The 14,533-nt window shown below is 29.4% G+C and overlaps 1 protein-coding gene across 4 annotated transcripts in view; it reads left to right on the forward strand.

Annotated features, from left to right (window-relative positions):
• The window catches only part of LOC147065569 (uncharacterized), a 63,665-nt gene that overhangs the window by 13,188 nt on the left and 35,944 nt on the right, over positions 1-14,533 (forward strand). Inside the window, exon 1 of one of the 4 annotated variants that reach the window (XM_085956598.1) lies at positions 6,783-6,897. The exons of the other annotated variants lie outside the window; for them this stretch is intronic. The gene's annotated coding sequence lies outside the window, so the exon portion shown is untranslated. Of the gene's footprint in view, positions 1-6,782; positions 6,898-14,533 lie in introns of those variants that run through there. 4 annotated transcript variants of the gene reach the window in all.

Raw genomic sequence — 14,533 nt, forward strand, 5'->3', positions numbered from 1 at the left:
ATAAGTTTAAGTAATACTCTCTTGTAAAGTCGTTGGCATAATTATTTAATCTTGATAATTCTATGCTTAAACAAGTTGAACTCGGATAAAGATCAAAACTATACCTACAGCTTATCATTATTATCTATGTCATTTATATTTCATATAGAAATTAAAATTTACCTAATTCACTATACGTTATTTAAATAGATGCAGTATTAATGTTCCGCTATAGATAACGACGCAGTGGCAAAGGGTGGAGGTAAGCTGTTAAGATCCTACATAAATAGTGCACACTAAACTTTATCAGTCATAAGTATTTGTTTTTATTGAACTGATACCATAATTTACAGATGGTGTTGGTTAGTTTTTAAAATTCAATTAAGCCTTGCGAAAACCAAGCCATAATAGAATATAATAATCAAAAATACTCGTCTATCTCTAAAATATCAAAATTTATGCCATTAAATCATACATTATTTTTGATAATTTATAGATAGAATAAAATATTGCATTTATTATAGTTTGGTTTAGGCAGGGCTTACTTAATTTAAAAAAAAACAACCAACAACATGTGTAATATGTATTTTTAATTCAACGAAACGATTTTTTTGTTACTATTAATTTATGTCGGATCTCAACAGCCTACGTCCACCCTTCACCACTGTGCCGATGATTAAATTTCATTTCGAGGTTGTTACATGTATCTATATGCTCATTTTGCTTAAGGTTTTAAAACAAATGAACATTCCATTTACTGTCATTTACATTACATACCTACTGGCGTAGAATGGGGAAGCTAAATTTTGATTATTACACATTTTTTTAAATGGTAATTCAACAAAATCGATAATTTTTTTGGTTTAAATAATTGTTTGTTTTCTAAAAAAATATTTGTGTTACATTCTATTGTATATCTTTAGATCTTTTATAAACGTCACGCATAAGTAGTTGCGAATGACAAAAAAACAAAAATTAAAAATAATTTCGATTGCTTTCAAGACATGTTGCTAATTTTCATTGCGGATACTACAAAAACAGATTTGATCGCTCGTGGCAACGATCTAGTACCTATTTAATTGGGTACTTTCGTACCCACTTAATATGCATAATACAATTTACGAGAGTAGCTTGATAGCTTAAAATAGTTCTGCCAGCTAGGCAGGCTTACGCGTGCGTATATGATGAATTGAACGAAAGTACTCACATCATTTGAAGAGTATCCCCATATATCGGTCGGACACAAAGATCTACTATAACTTAAGTCGGTCAGTTTTTTATAAGTAAGAATAACTTAGCATTTAGTATATTATATAAGGCATATACGACGAAATAACAGGTTCTTCTCAAACTAGGAATCCTGCCTGTTCTTGGTGAGTTTTCTATGACACTCCCACCACAGAGTATGGAAACACAACAAGTTATAGACAGATAGCGTAATACGTGACTTTAAGAGTGTTATATTAATATTAATTCGACTGTGTTTAGGAAAAAGGGCGTAACCCTCGATTTTTCGAAAAGTGCTTTTATTAGATATTAACAATGTATACAACTAAATACACGTTCTGTAAAAAGGAAGTAAGCCGCAAATGCCAATTTATTATCTAAATTCAGGTTTTAATTGGGCTTTATTTAAGTTTTAATTTAAGGAAAAAAGCATTTACTTCTGTAATAACTTCTTTAATTATTAGTGGATCGAAAAGATATTACACCAAATCATCAATCATTATGCACCCAATGTCTGTGCCTATTGTTTTATTAATATTAAACCAAAATCATTCAAAAAAGTTTTTTGCCTCTCCCGTAAAATTGGTTCTGTGTGGGTTACGCCCTTTTTCCTAAACACGGTCGAATTTTGAGTTAAGTATGTATGTAAATTAAATACATATCTATATCTAATCTATATAATATTAGATGAACCAAAAAGTTACTTAAAACTTCTGAATGACATGTTTTGGCAAAAATAATATAATTACACAGATATTATACTTAATATTATATTTTGTATCGTGACATGTTATTTAGATTATATCAATTATATAAAGACCATGTCCGATCCTAATAAGATGATATGGGCCTCCACAGAGTGGAGGTTTGTATTAACAAATTTTGTTTTTACAAGAAATGGATGTCAGCCACTTGCTCAGCCTATTAGGTCCATACTCTGATCCATACACAAATTGAAAAACAATATGTGTACTTGCCAGACCCAGGATTCGAACCTGGGACCCACACGCTATAGTCCGACTCCTAAACCGCGCGGCCATCGTGGGTGTAGTAGTATAGTATTGCTTATTATGTTTAGTTTGTGGTAGGGCGAAGTCTCGTCCCGCCATAGTAAAAGAAGGTGCCCGAGTGAAGATAGGTGACATATGTAATTATTTCCCTAGCATAGATAATATGATGACAAAGCGGCTTGGTACAATCGTTAGCTATAAATAAAATGTATCTTATGATACAAGGAAATACCTAGATAACTAAAACTGATATGGTGAAATTTATAAAAACTTGAAATGTTTCGTCATACCTACTAATTAATATATAGAAAATATTCCGCGTACGGTGGTACATATTTTAAGAAGTTCCGTTTTTAAAATATACTTCCCTAATTGAACCAATTAATATATGTGTTGAGAAGAGATAAATAAGTCAAAACACAATCGATCAAATATGGTGGATTGCTCTGCACTATGACAGGTATCGTGATTTTTGTTTATCGCGACGGCTGTTGCTTTAGCTGTAATATTATTATAAAACGAATATGTGGAGCAATACGCCCTGGCGGGGATTTGACCAGAATACCAGTCAGTCCGCCGGACGGTGGCCTTGCGTAATCTTGACGAATTAGTATTATTATTGGTATTATCGATTTTATAGCAGACAGCGCCACAGTGGCCAATTTGATAAGCGTTATAGTTTTGAGGTACAATGTTGCCAACTGAACAAAAATTTAATTGCTTTGCTCGTCTAACGTCATTTATTTGAATTTAAAACCTGTAGGCATAAGCTGCCATATTGAATACATTATAATATTATTATTGAATATAATTACCAATTAATAGATACAAAGTCTACGTTTTTATATTTAACATATTAAAGTGTTCGTTAGTCTTGTTTCGGATCCATATAGTATAATCTATTGTCGTAAGATTCCGTTTCTTTTTCACTTTAATGGGTTAGATCACTTGTGGTCTAGATTATTTGAATGCTGTATGAAGCCCTTCAAGCTAATTCCATTATCTCCAAGCTTATGTTCATCTTGTTACTAGGTACTTACTTCCACAGATTTAGGTATCTCGTCGAATGAACGACCTCAAGGCTTACTTTTCGATTGCTTTGGTACGTTAATTATGTTATGACATGTCTATGGATTTAAATTACAATTATTATGGAAAAAAGTATATCAAAACAAAACAAAACAAAATATGTTATATCCACAAAGTGTAATAATGGTCAAGACTAGTTTCAGCCGCTTACAGGGGCATTATCAACTGTTCATATATTTATTAATTGAGTAAGCATTTACTTGAGAGGTAGAATTTAATTGTATAAATTGAATGATTACTTATATTAAATTCTACAGGATATTTTAAGTTGATAGTGATTTTGCTAGCAACACCATTATCAAAACTATCAAGTCTTATCAAAACAATAATGGTGTTCAGACGAAATAGTTATCGACTAAAAAAAACATCTTGTAAACTTTTATATACGTAATAATATATTATTATCATTTTATCAGGTATTTTCAACTAAATTCATTGATAATTTTCCTCTAAGCATATAAAACTCTTCCGAACAATCATGCAATTCTGTATATTATGTACTACAGTATATATAATTTTATTCTAATTTCATTTTCATTTTTATGTAATTGACAATTCCACCAACAAAATAGTAAAACTTATCTATCCAAATAATACTCAATATGTCTTAATTCCACATTAATAATTATTAATCTTATAATGACAAAATTCTTAGATACAGCAATATTATTTTGATTGATTTTAAAAATTGCCTCAGTTATCAGACGTTTATTGCCAAAGAGTCTTCATTTAAAAATATTCATACATTAAAAAAAAGAAATCAAATAATCGCTTACAGTAAAGTTTACATGAATGTAGATTTTGTCTAATATATTTTCATTCATTTTTGACACTTTATTGTAATTACAAAAAGTCCTGACCCAAAAGTTTCGTTATCTGTCTGTAATACTAATATAAATACTAGAATAACAAGTAAACAACCTTCCGCTGCTTAGCTCCATATCTCGTTTCTTGTCGTAAGTATTTTCAATATGTCTAAAATAATTGCAATACAAAAACCAGTTTAATTTTTTCCTTTTTTAACCCACTTGCAAATATGCAATAAAGCTCACGTACACGCAAATCCTTTACATAATTTGAATGAAATGAATTTACTGTTTTCTTAACAGCAACGATACATAATATTATTATTCTCTATTGTTTATTTTTTTGTTTGAAATGAACACTTGTCTTATTTTTTATAATATAATTAATACAAAATACTGAAAGCCTGTTAATACTTTTCTTTTAGTTTCATCTTGAATCAATACTTAATTATTTATTGTTCAATATTACCCTCTTACTTTTTAAGCATGATTTTATTATTAGATAAATATTTTTGTTTTTTGTATTGAAATATTCTACAATGTTTTTCAAACTCCATTTATATTGTAAAAGAAATACAATTCATCTAAATACTAATTTATTAAATTTGACATCAATTAATCTCTCAATTTCGGTAACACATTTTAAAAAATACATAAATCCCAAAATAAAATTACAAATAGTTTACCATAAACATTACAAAAAAACTTCGAATGTTATGAAATGTATTGTAATACGACAAGGAAAATCGATAACGAAAAAAAAACATGATAAAAAATTGATCCTACGAAAAAATATTTTTTTTTTTTAAATCATAGGTCACATTTTTTAATTTTTACAACATTAAACAATAAACTTCTATATAAATTGAAGTTCTATCACTGGATTACAACATGACTGTCTAACGATTGCACATAAGCGGTTGCTTAATACACTTTTTTTAGGCATAGATTTGTGTCAATGGTGTTACTTATTAAAACAATTTAAGCATTTTCAGACGTTTAGCACACATTCTCCGTACATACTTAGGTATATATTACAGCTATATTATAATGCACCAAAACACGCATTTTTTTCATTGTCATTGTATTTTTTTTACTTGCATGTAACGACATGCAATAGATCAATAAGAATCATATATTTTTTTAGTAAATTGATTTTAAAATGAAGATATCTTAAGTGTGCCTCTGCCGTGATGAAATTTGACGTAAGTAGTTATAATAAGATTTATTCTTTCTCAATAATTTATTTCGTTATCATCTTTTAATGATCTATCATTGACGAAAAAACATTTATTTCATTGAAACTTTGGGTATACTTTCGTACCATTGTCTGTATGTCAATAATTCAATGCATTACAAATATGTTATTTTATAAAATCTCGCCGTTGTAAAATTTAACAAGTTATTACTTAAAGTTAAATAATATGAATTTAAATTCAAGTCATACTAGTGTTGTGGCAGCTGAGTTTATTTAACAGTATTTATACTACACTTATCCGGAAACATTGTATTGATCAACTTATCACTATAACAAAAAACAAAACCAGTTACCGTAAGAAAAAAAAACAATTAAAAAATTTGATTTACTATTTTTTCAACATTTTGCCAATAAAACCAAACAATCCTTCGTTTACCGAACAAGTTTAACCTAATATAAATATTTATTTTAATAATATCTATGACTTGTTATTTATTATACTACGTCCCGTATTTTGCGGTTGTAACTGTCGATCTTATACAAGGCTGCTGCGGTTGAACAAACACCTATGTCATATTATTATTAATACAGTTTGTTTCCAATACTCGTAATGGCCGCAAAATTTAGTCTGTGTGTAGTTATCTTACGTTTTACTAAAAAATATTTTTTCTTTATTTTATACACTGATATAAACGGAATTGGACGTTATAATCCTATATAAAAAAAATACAAACATCTAATAATTACCCTATTTGATTGACTAATAGTCTAGCTCAATCGGAGACCCTACTCTCATAGGGTGAGTACGGGCCTTCTCTTTTAAATACATATTATACTCCGCGGGGGAGTATATTCCCATGATCAAACTGGTCACAGAGGTTCACAGCATTATCCACCTACTACAATATTATAAACATGGGCGCCACAGCATCCAATATACTTCTGAAAGATACACATTTAATGGAAACAACCAAAAGTAACGGAATACTGAGAATTTTTGAATCCCACTGTATTTATTAAATTTCTTTCTTTTTTGTTAATTTCCTTGTGCCTTTTCTCTCCCCGGCACTTTGCATTAGAGTAAAATCAGTAAACTCTGTCCAAAGCTCACTTGAGAGCGTGGCAACCTCAGTCTCGGGTTTGGTTTGGAGGGCGTGTTTGTGTATTTACAATGAAAGAATCCCAGTGAGCATGATAACTGATAAAATAGTCTCAAGTAATTAAAGTCTGATGAATGTCACATCATGACAACACCAAAACCAATACATAATAGTAATATAAGTGATAAAATAATAATATTAAATTTCGTATAGAAACTGACCTCAGTAACGATGTTAAAAATAGATACTTATTTCCACAGTAGAATGGCAGAGAACTTTCAAAGACATAACTTTTTTATAAACAAGTTATTAATCTTTTTCTGTTATATTTTGCAGGATTTTTTTTTGCTAAAATGTTGTGTCAGTATTTATAAGAATACTCGTTTCATAATTGAAGTGTAACAAATGGAGTGAAGTTGAGCCACTGACGAAGTGACCACCTTGACTGAAAGGCGACCAACTGGGTTGGACATGCTGCCTGTCAAGTGGTTTGTATCGAATATGCTAGTAAATGTTATTAAATATAAAATAAATTCCTTTGCACTTTACACCGATCATATTTTAAAATGCTCTGCAAAAATTATCAATACAAATATCGAATTTACAGAATGATTGAAATATGCAAATATCAAGTCTCATAATGGAACTATTTAATTAATATTTACTATTTTTTTAACTGCATCTATCACCTACCACTATAATTCTTAAGTAATCGCCCTGTCTGGCTACAGATATTTACAAACAAAAAACAGAAAAATAATCCAACCAAAGTCTATAGGTTTCAGCTACAGCGGACTAAATTAGTGACAATTAGAATGAGAAATTAACATCTAATTATAATAACTACTTTTATACGTTTCTAGAGCATGTTTTTCTATGTTACTTATTATACTGCAGCGTTTACCAATTATTGAGATCCCGCGAGATAAAATTAATGGTTTAAAATAATTTAACTATTCCCGAATTTATAGAGATAATGTAATAGTAAACAATGATAAGCACCCAGTTCTATCTAATCTTCTTTTCAAACTATGAAATTAAAATGTAATGACAGCTATTTGTCACTTGAACTCACGAGCGTTGGAAATGAACATTGTTATTATAAATCACAATGGCTACTTTGCAATAAAATATTGCTAAACAGTTTATTTAACACCTGCTAAATTACATAAACAGCTTTCATTTTTTATAGAATATGAAAGAAGTCAAAACACAAGGTTGTCTTCTTCCTGAAAGTATATAACTTTCAAATTGTAGCTATCTGCATCATTTTTTTTTAAATATAATAATCTAAAAGTATTTTTAATGGTTACGTTATATTGGACAAAATATAAAAACTTTCCGGGAATAATAATAATTAGTTAATGCATTATCTCATTAGATAAATTATCATGTTTTGGTTAACGATTCTGACGCAAACTAATTTTGAGATTATGCATTAAACATGGCTAAGCAGTAGAAATGTATCAGATTGGTATCACTGTTACAATGAAAAATTTCGTCTATATATTATATACACGCTTTCTTTTGTTTTATATTATGGTATCTAATCAAATTCAAATAGTTTCCATCTTACTCTAATGCGTATTCGAACGTTTTCTCACTCACGCTTATGGTTAGATTTTTCTCTGCTCTCTAGTCACATATAATATGTTCATGGTATCATTTTTTTTAAGATGGCGTCTTTTAGTAGATGTGCGAGAAACCGTCACTATTAGATGTCAATTTAATAATATTATGTCAACTATTTGCAAATATTCTTTTCACATCTGGGTCCCAATAACATAGCAACTAATACCATTATGCAATTCTTTTGTCATTAGAGATTTGTTTTATTTGATAATAACAAGTTTTTATATCTTGCACAAACTTTTTGTTAGTAGTTTTTATTTGAAAAATAAAAACTCTTTGTAGATATGTACTTTATTTAAACATGCAAAAACCGAAATACAAACAAAAAAATATTTTAATCTCAATCGTCTGATAAAAATATAAATATAGACCAATTTATGAATTATTATTGTATTTATCTTAAGATAGTACATCGTAGCTATTAATCAATATTCCATAATATATCGAGTGTATGTTTATTTAGCGACCATTTAACCTGTCCTTTACGATACTAAAAAAATCCGTCCGTTCCGGTGTGGCCACCTTCAAAGCATCAAAACTGAATTATAATCATGTGAGTATTTCCAATTTGATTTAAAAAATAATAATGTTTTAATTAGATGTACTCGTAATATTGATGTTTCTATGAATAGCTTAAAATATTAAGATGAATAAGTGCATATTAACTGAAATATTTGCATTCAAAGACCCTACGTCATCTTATAATACAGCAACTGCTGGGTTATATTGTTAAATTTTCCATAATATATTAATAATAATTGAAAAATATCCCACTATTTCCTCATCTAATACTGAATAAACACAAGGTAAAACCTCAGAAACATTACTATTATTTACAAAATATAAGAATGTCAATAATAAAATTTGGCTCGCGTCGGACGTCTGTTATAATTTAGTTATAAATGTCATTTATTTTAATTGTTCATAAAGTAGATTGCTTCCGTTTAGGCGACATTTGAAGTGCCTCAGTTAAAACGTAGTTATTAGAAATAATTCTCATAAATCATAAAAAGATCGATTGCTTAAAAGCGAGAGCGCTCACAGTGAACGATCTGAGTTCGAGTCCCACTTGGTTCAACGGTATATATTTGAGGCTTTTCAAAATTATATTCTTTTAAGAAATATACAATTGTGAGGAAGTATTCTATTATCCTTATATACGCGCCATTTTTCAAAAGACAGTTGGCTTCCATTGTTTTAATATCCGTCTTATTTATTCCGGCTCTGAAGAGTAACGAGTGTGTTTTGGCGTAACCACTGACACAAATTTTCTTCAATGCATCTTTTCTCATTGTCTTCTTTTGCCCTCCATTTTCTCCAGTATGATTAACTAAATCACTGCATATCTGTCTCTTCGCATTACGTGGCCAAGACATTGTGGTTTTTAATAAATCATAATATGAATCATATTAAATTTCATTTTTTTACTTGGCGGCTATATCTATGTTAGCCATTATTGATAGTAGTGATACAACCAAATTGGTTATCGACTAAAAAAAGTGTCGTTATGTTATAGTAAAAAAAACAACTTAAAAAAAGAAGTCTCGGTACCTGTACAGTGTACATATTTGGTTTTAATTTGTATTGACTAACTTGTCGGTCTCGAAGCGTTTCGGGTAAAACCTCAATAAATGTATCAGTTACCATGCCCACCTACAAGCCATAAACTGGTGTGTAATGCAGTAACATATAATATCTTGTACGAACCTTAATGGATTATAGGTTTCGGGTCACTCTTTTAATGGCCTTAAATTCAAGTGTGTGCGGGATTTAATCTCACGCTTAACACTCTATAAGGTCACCACCGCCGTCTTTGTAGTGCGACAAAATTAGAAGATTTATCAGAGAAAAAAAATAAGATGTACACCACCATTTATTACTACACAAAAATTACATTAAGATAATAAATAAAAACATTACGGTTACTTTAGATTTGATATAAAACGAAAGTAATATGCAGTTCTTTTAACCTAATACAATTAATTGGCTTTAACAAAGTTATCATAGTATAATCATAATAATACACTCTATTACCTTATAATTCCGAGTCCCCTTTTGCACCTTGGTGCAAGATCGGTGAGCTGTTCACATCTTTACTTTATTATATATTTTTATTACCCACCATTGTTAAATTTAATTCTAACAAGTTAACAATATCTCAATTAATATTATTTTGAAGATTGTAAAGATTTTCTCATGATTAGTTTAATTTCATCTTTATAAATATTGTATGGGCGGATTCAATTACTCTTACTTCATAATGAGAAGTCAATATAAATAACAAGATATATTTTTTTTATATCTCACAATTTTCAAACTTCTATTTCCGATCATTAAGACAACCCCCTTAAAATTGTCCTTCTTTCTGTCTGTTGCAAGCCTTCTTCACCGCCTTAACCTCAGATATACTGCTTTTCTTTTCACACAATCCAACAACCACTGAGGCTTATGTTTTCATATCCTCCTTTTCCCGTTTTGTTCTGTTGATGAGGAGCTTCTTTGGTGGCTGGATGTCTTTCATCCTAAATACATGACCTGCTTAATGTAGTTACTGAAATTTCATAATATACTATAGAAGGTATAATAATACTCTCTTTTATTCTAGACAGTGCCAATTTTTTTATAAAATTCTTTACGTAAATATCAATGTTTTTGGAAAATGACCTTTAATTTAGTATGGCATTCTCAACAATAGTCTATATATCAGGTACCTTTCAAAACTGCTTCGTGGATTAATTTCATGAGCACATAATCGTTACCTTGGCCACACCGGTTCGATTTGCCGAATTCAATTGACTCCATGTCGTCAAAATTACCGCCTACAGTATAATGATACATATTTAACTTGTTTAATAGTATAACAATACAGTGACGTATAAAAAATTATTTATTATAATTCATATTATATATTAAAACATCACAAACACATCATGGAATATAAATGGCATATAATTGATAAATGTGTATTTTAAAACTCTTCCTACTTATTAATATTGTGCTGTTTACGCGGTAAACACCATTATATTTGACTACTAACTGAATCGTTCCTGTATTACTTAGTATAATTTTAACGCATGAATCTTATATAAAAGATCTTCAGTTGTAAAATTTCATAATATCAAAGATACTCAGAAAGTGTCTTCAATTTAATTTTTAAAACGATTATTATCAAATCATTTAATTTGATACAATTTATTCTGCCTATATATATTTTATTTTGCATAAAATTTTAGCGATAACGAGTGATATTTCGGTTATTGGTAAGTATACGGGCATGGTTAAATATTGCGTCAGTGTAAATAATGACTCTACAACTATTAACCTATAAAAAACACTGTTTCTTTATGTTACGTTAGCTTTATATTAAGTACCTCTATAATAAAAATAGTGGTAAAATGTCCCCATTTAAAGACGTAATTTGTTGAGGAAGCAGATTGTCATAGATTCATAGCATAAAGGATGTAAATTGAGTAAATTAATGACAATAATTTGTCGTAAATAAATATTGAAACTAAACCATTAAAATCCCGTTATTAGTTAGATATTGCTATATAGTTAATAACAGACTGAAATTATGCTAATTAACAATTATTTTAATGATAGATGTGTTGTATATTTCACAATTATTTAGTTACATATACACATGAGAGTGTACGCCTTTGAGGTGAGTGCGGATCAAGTCAATTGAGAAAGTGTCCGCCTTTGGCTTCCAAGCGTTCACCTCAAGGAAGGTCAACGGGTCGACTACAGTATTCATTACAATATAATAATATTAACGTAATGAATTAGTCACGAGCGGAAGAAATAAAATCTGAATGCAATAATTATAAAGAAACCAAAAGCTTTTAAAATTGCAAGGCAAGTGATATAATAATATGATATATTCTATCCATCATTGGAGGTCTTCGCTAAGTATAAAATTTACAAAAAAAAATGAGCTAGCGGTGATATTGATCGGCCAATAGTGAGTGCATAATAATTATAGAGTACAATTACTCATTTATAAATTAATAGGTCGCAAAATCTCATTTTAATTTTTGATACGTTATAATACGTTTGAAAGTATTAAAAGTTAAAAGTATGTAAGTACGTTTTTCTTTTATTTTTTTAACTGTGAATTCATAGTGGAACTGCATTATATTGTTGTTTGATTTAATAAATAGTAAAAAAAAAAAAAAGTACCTACCTATTTACGAACCTAACCTAACCTAACTAAAATATTTTATAGTGTTTTACATTGTTTTAACGCGCTCAATTTAGTTCATTTATATATTTTGGAGATCTGATTGACTGAAATAAAATAAAAAATGCATATATGTATATATATTGAATTTCAGCGTTTATTCTACCGCTTTTGTTTACTTTATATATTATGCTACGTTATAAAGAAAAAGAAAAATCTGTCAACGTCACTGTTTTAATTAAGTATATGCATGTAGTATTCGATGTTCAAAATTAGACTTTCCTATTCGTATTATTCAAAAAAACACCTTATTATTTATTTTGAATGAAAGTGGTTTATTAATTATTCATATTGTTTATTACAGCAGTCAATTATTGGGTACAAGATACGATATTATGTAGGTTCATAATATATCAGATGCATTTTTAAACGCTTAATATTACATTGTACCAAATTTTAACAGTGTATATAAAATGTGTTATCTTGATCTTTCGTAATTTATCGTTTTTCCGGCTGTCCTGAAATACCAGTATTACTTCAATTTTAATTAACGATTAAAATAACAAGTCCCTTTTTAAGCAAACCAGACTTTCAGTATTTTATCCCTGAGATATCAGGTCCCATTACCGGACCCACGATGTATGGTTTCAATAATGACAACATAATTATGAAACGCCCAAACTCTTTGTCTTGTTAACCCGACGTCCTTCCTCAAAGTGCTTTTGACTTGCGTTTACTTTTAGCGCTTTCAATTCAGTGTCATTATATTATTTTTAAACATGTTTCTTGTTTCCAATTTAAATGGCTTCACACGTCAGAAAAAGCAACTACTGGTTACTATTACCAATACAAAAAAACATGTTTAATTAAGTGAGTAGATAAAATAAAATAACACACTTTTCTTTTCGATCATATAATTTTACTTATCAAAGCATTTTTTAAATATTACATTTCTCAAACATGCACACTTACCTCACTTGTAATGTTTTTAAACAGTTATATAACTCTATTCTAATGCATATTATTCAGATTATGTATGACTATTATGATTGTGTTAGGAAAGTATTATTAAAATCACATGAGCGACATTCCTACATTCATCTTAATGCCCACTAGAGTCAAGCCGTGACATGAAACTGTAAATTTCATTGGTAGTGCTAGTTATTGATCTTAATTCAAATGGAATATGGTAAAATATTTATATAAAACTATGGTTGTTGAATATTAAAATAACTGGTTATAATTCTAACAAAATATGCAATGGTAAAACCAAGGCAAAGTAAAACTGGAAATTAAATGTACCAAACATAACGTATAACATAAAATATAGTAGGACTGCAGAAACTAGTCACAAATAACGGGAAAAATGTAGATTCCACTGTACTTAAAAATCTTATAAAGTTTGATCCCAAAACTTATCCATGGATTTTGAGATCAAACGATCGAGTGTGATCCCAAAATTACATATTTCTTCTTTCGACCATATCCGATTGTAATAGGATCATATGGGCTTCCACAGAGTGGAGGTTTGTATTGTCAGATTTTTATTTTTACGAGAAATGAATGTCAGCCACCTGCTCAACCTATTAGGTCTATACTCTGACACATACACAAGTTGAAAAACAATATGTGTACTTGCCAGATCCAGCATTCGAACCTGGGACCCTTGAGACGAGAGGCCGGCGCTTAAGCCACGCGGCCATCATGGGTGTTAAATAACATATAATTTATATTAAATGTTATCGCATTGCACTCTAAGATAATCAATAAGTAGCACTACTATAATAATTCGCAATTCAGTGGCACGGCCTGAATGTTATTAACGTGAAGACCGTTCATTAAATATGTGAAAAGGGGTTGCATTTTTTTTAAAAATCAATTAAATATGGCTATACATACATATTAAATAACTCATGAATGCATCAAAATCATCTATATTTGAAAAACTTTAGTTATTTGAATACACCTCGTACTTACGCTTTGACTATAACAATTTCTTAATTATCAAAAAATTGCATATAAAATTATATATAATTGCTACGCGCGGTGGCACCGAAATATGTGAGGTTTTATGATAGTTAAACGGTTCACATATAATCGTGCAGATAATTGACCGCAGTCAATATATTTTATTTCCAGGACATTTTCCATTATTTCTTTGTGTGTTGCCATTATACAGGAATCGACAAATCAAAAAGTTTAGTTGTGTAACTTATTTATTCAACCATAAAGTCAAATTATTCACAATTATAAAGACACTCCAATGCATAGTCATACGTTATCATTTGTACTATAACCAAATAAATAGT

Source organism: Rhyacophila brunnea, unplaced genomic scaffold, assembly GCF_057557595.1.
Source record: "Rhyacophila brunnea isolate RB1 unplaced genomic scaffold, BYU_Rbru_1.0 scaffold_6, whole genome shotgun sequence".
In the NCBI taxonomy this organism is placed as follows: domain Eukaryota; kingdom Metazoa; phylum Arthropoda; class Insecta; order Trichoptera; family Rhyacophilidae; genus Rhyacophila; species Rhyacophila brunnea.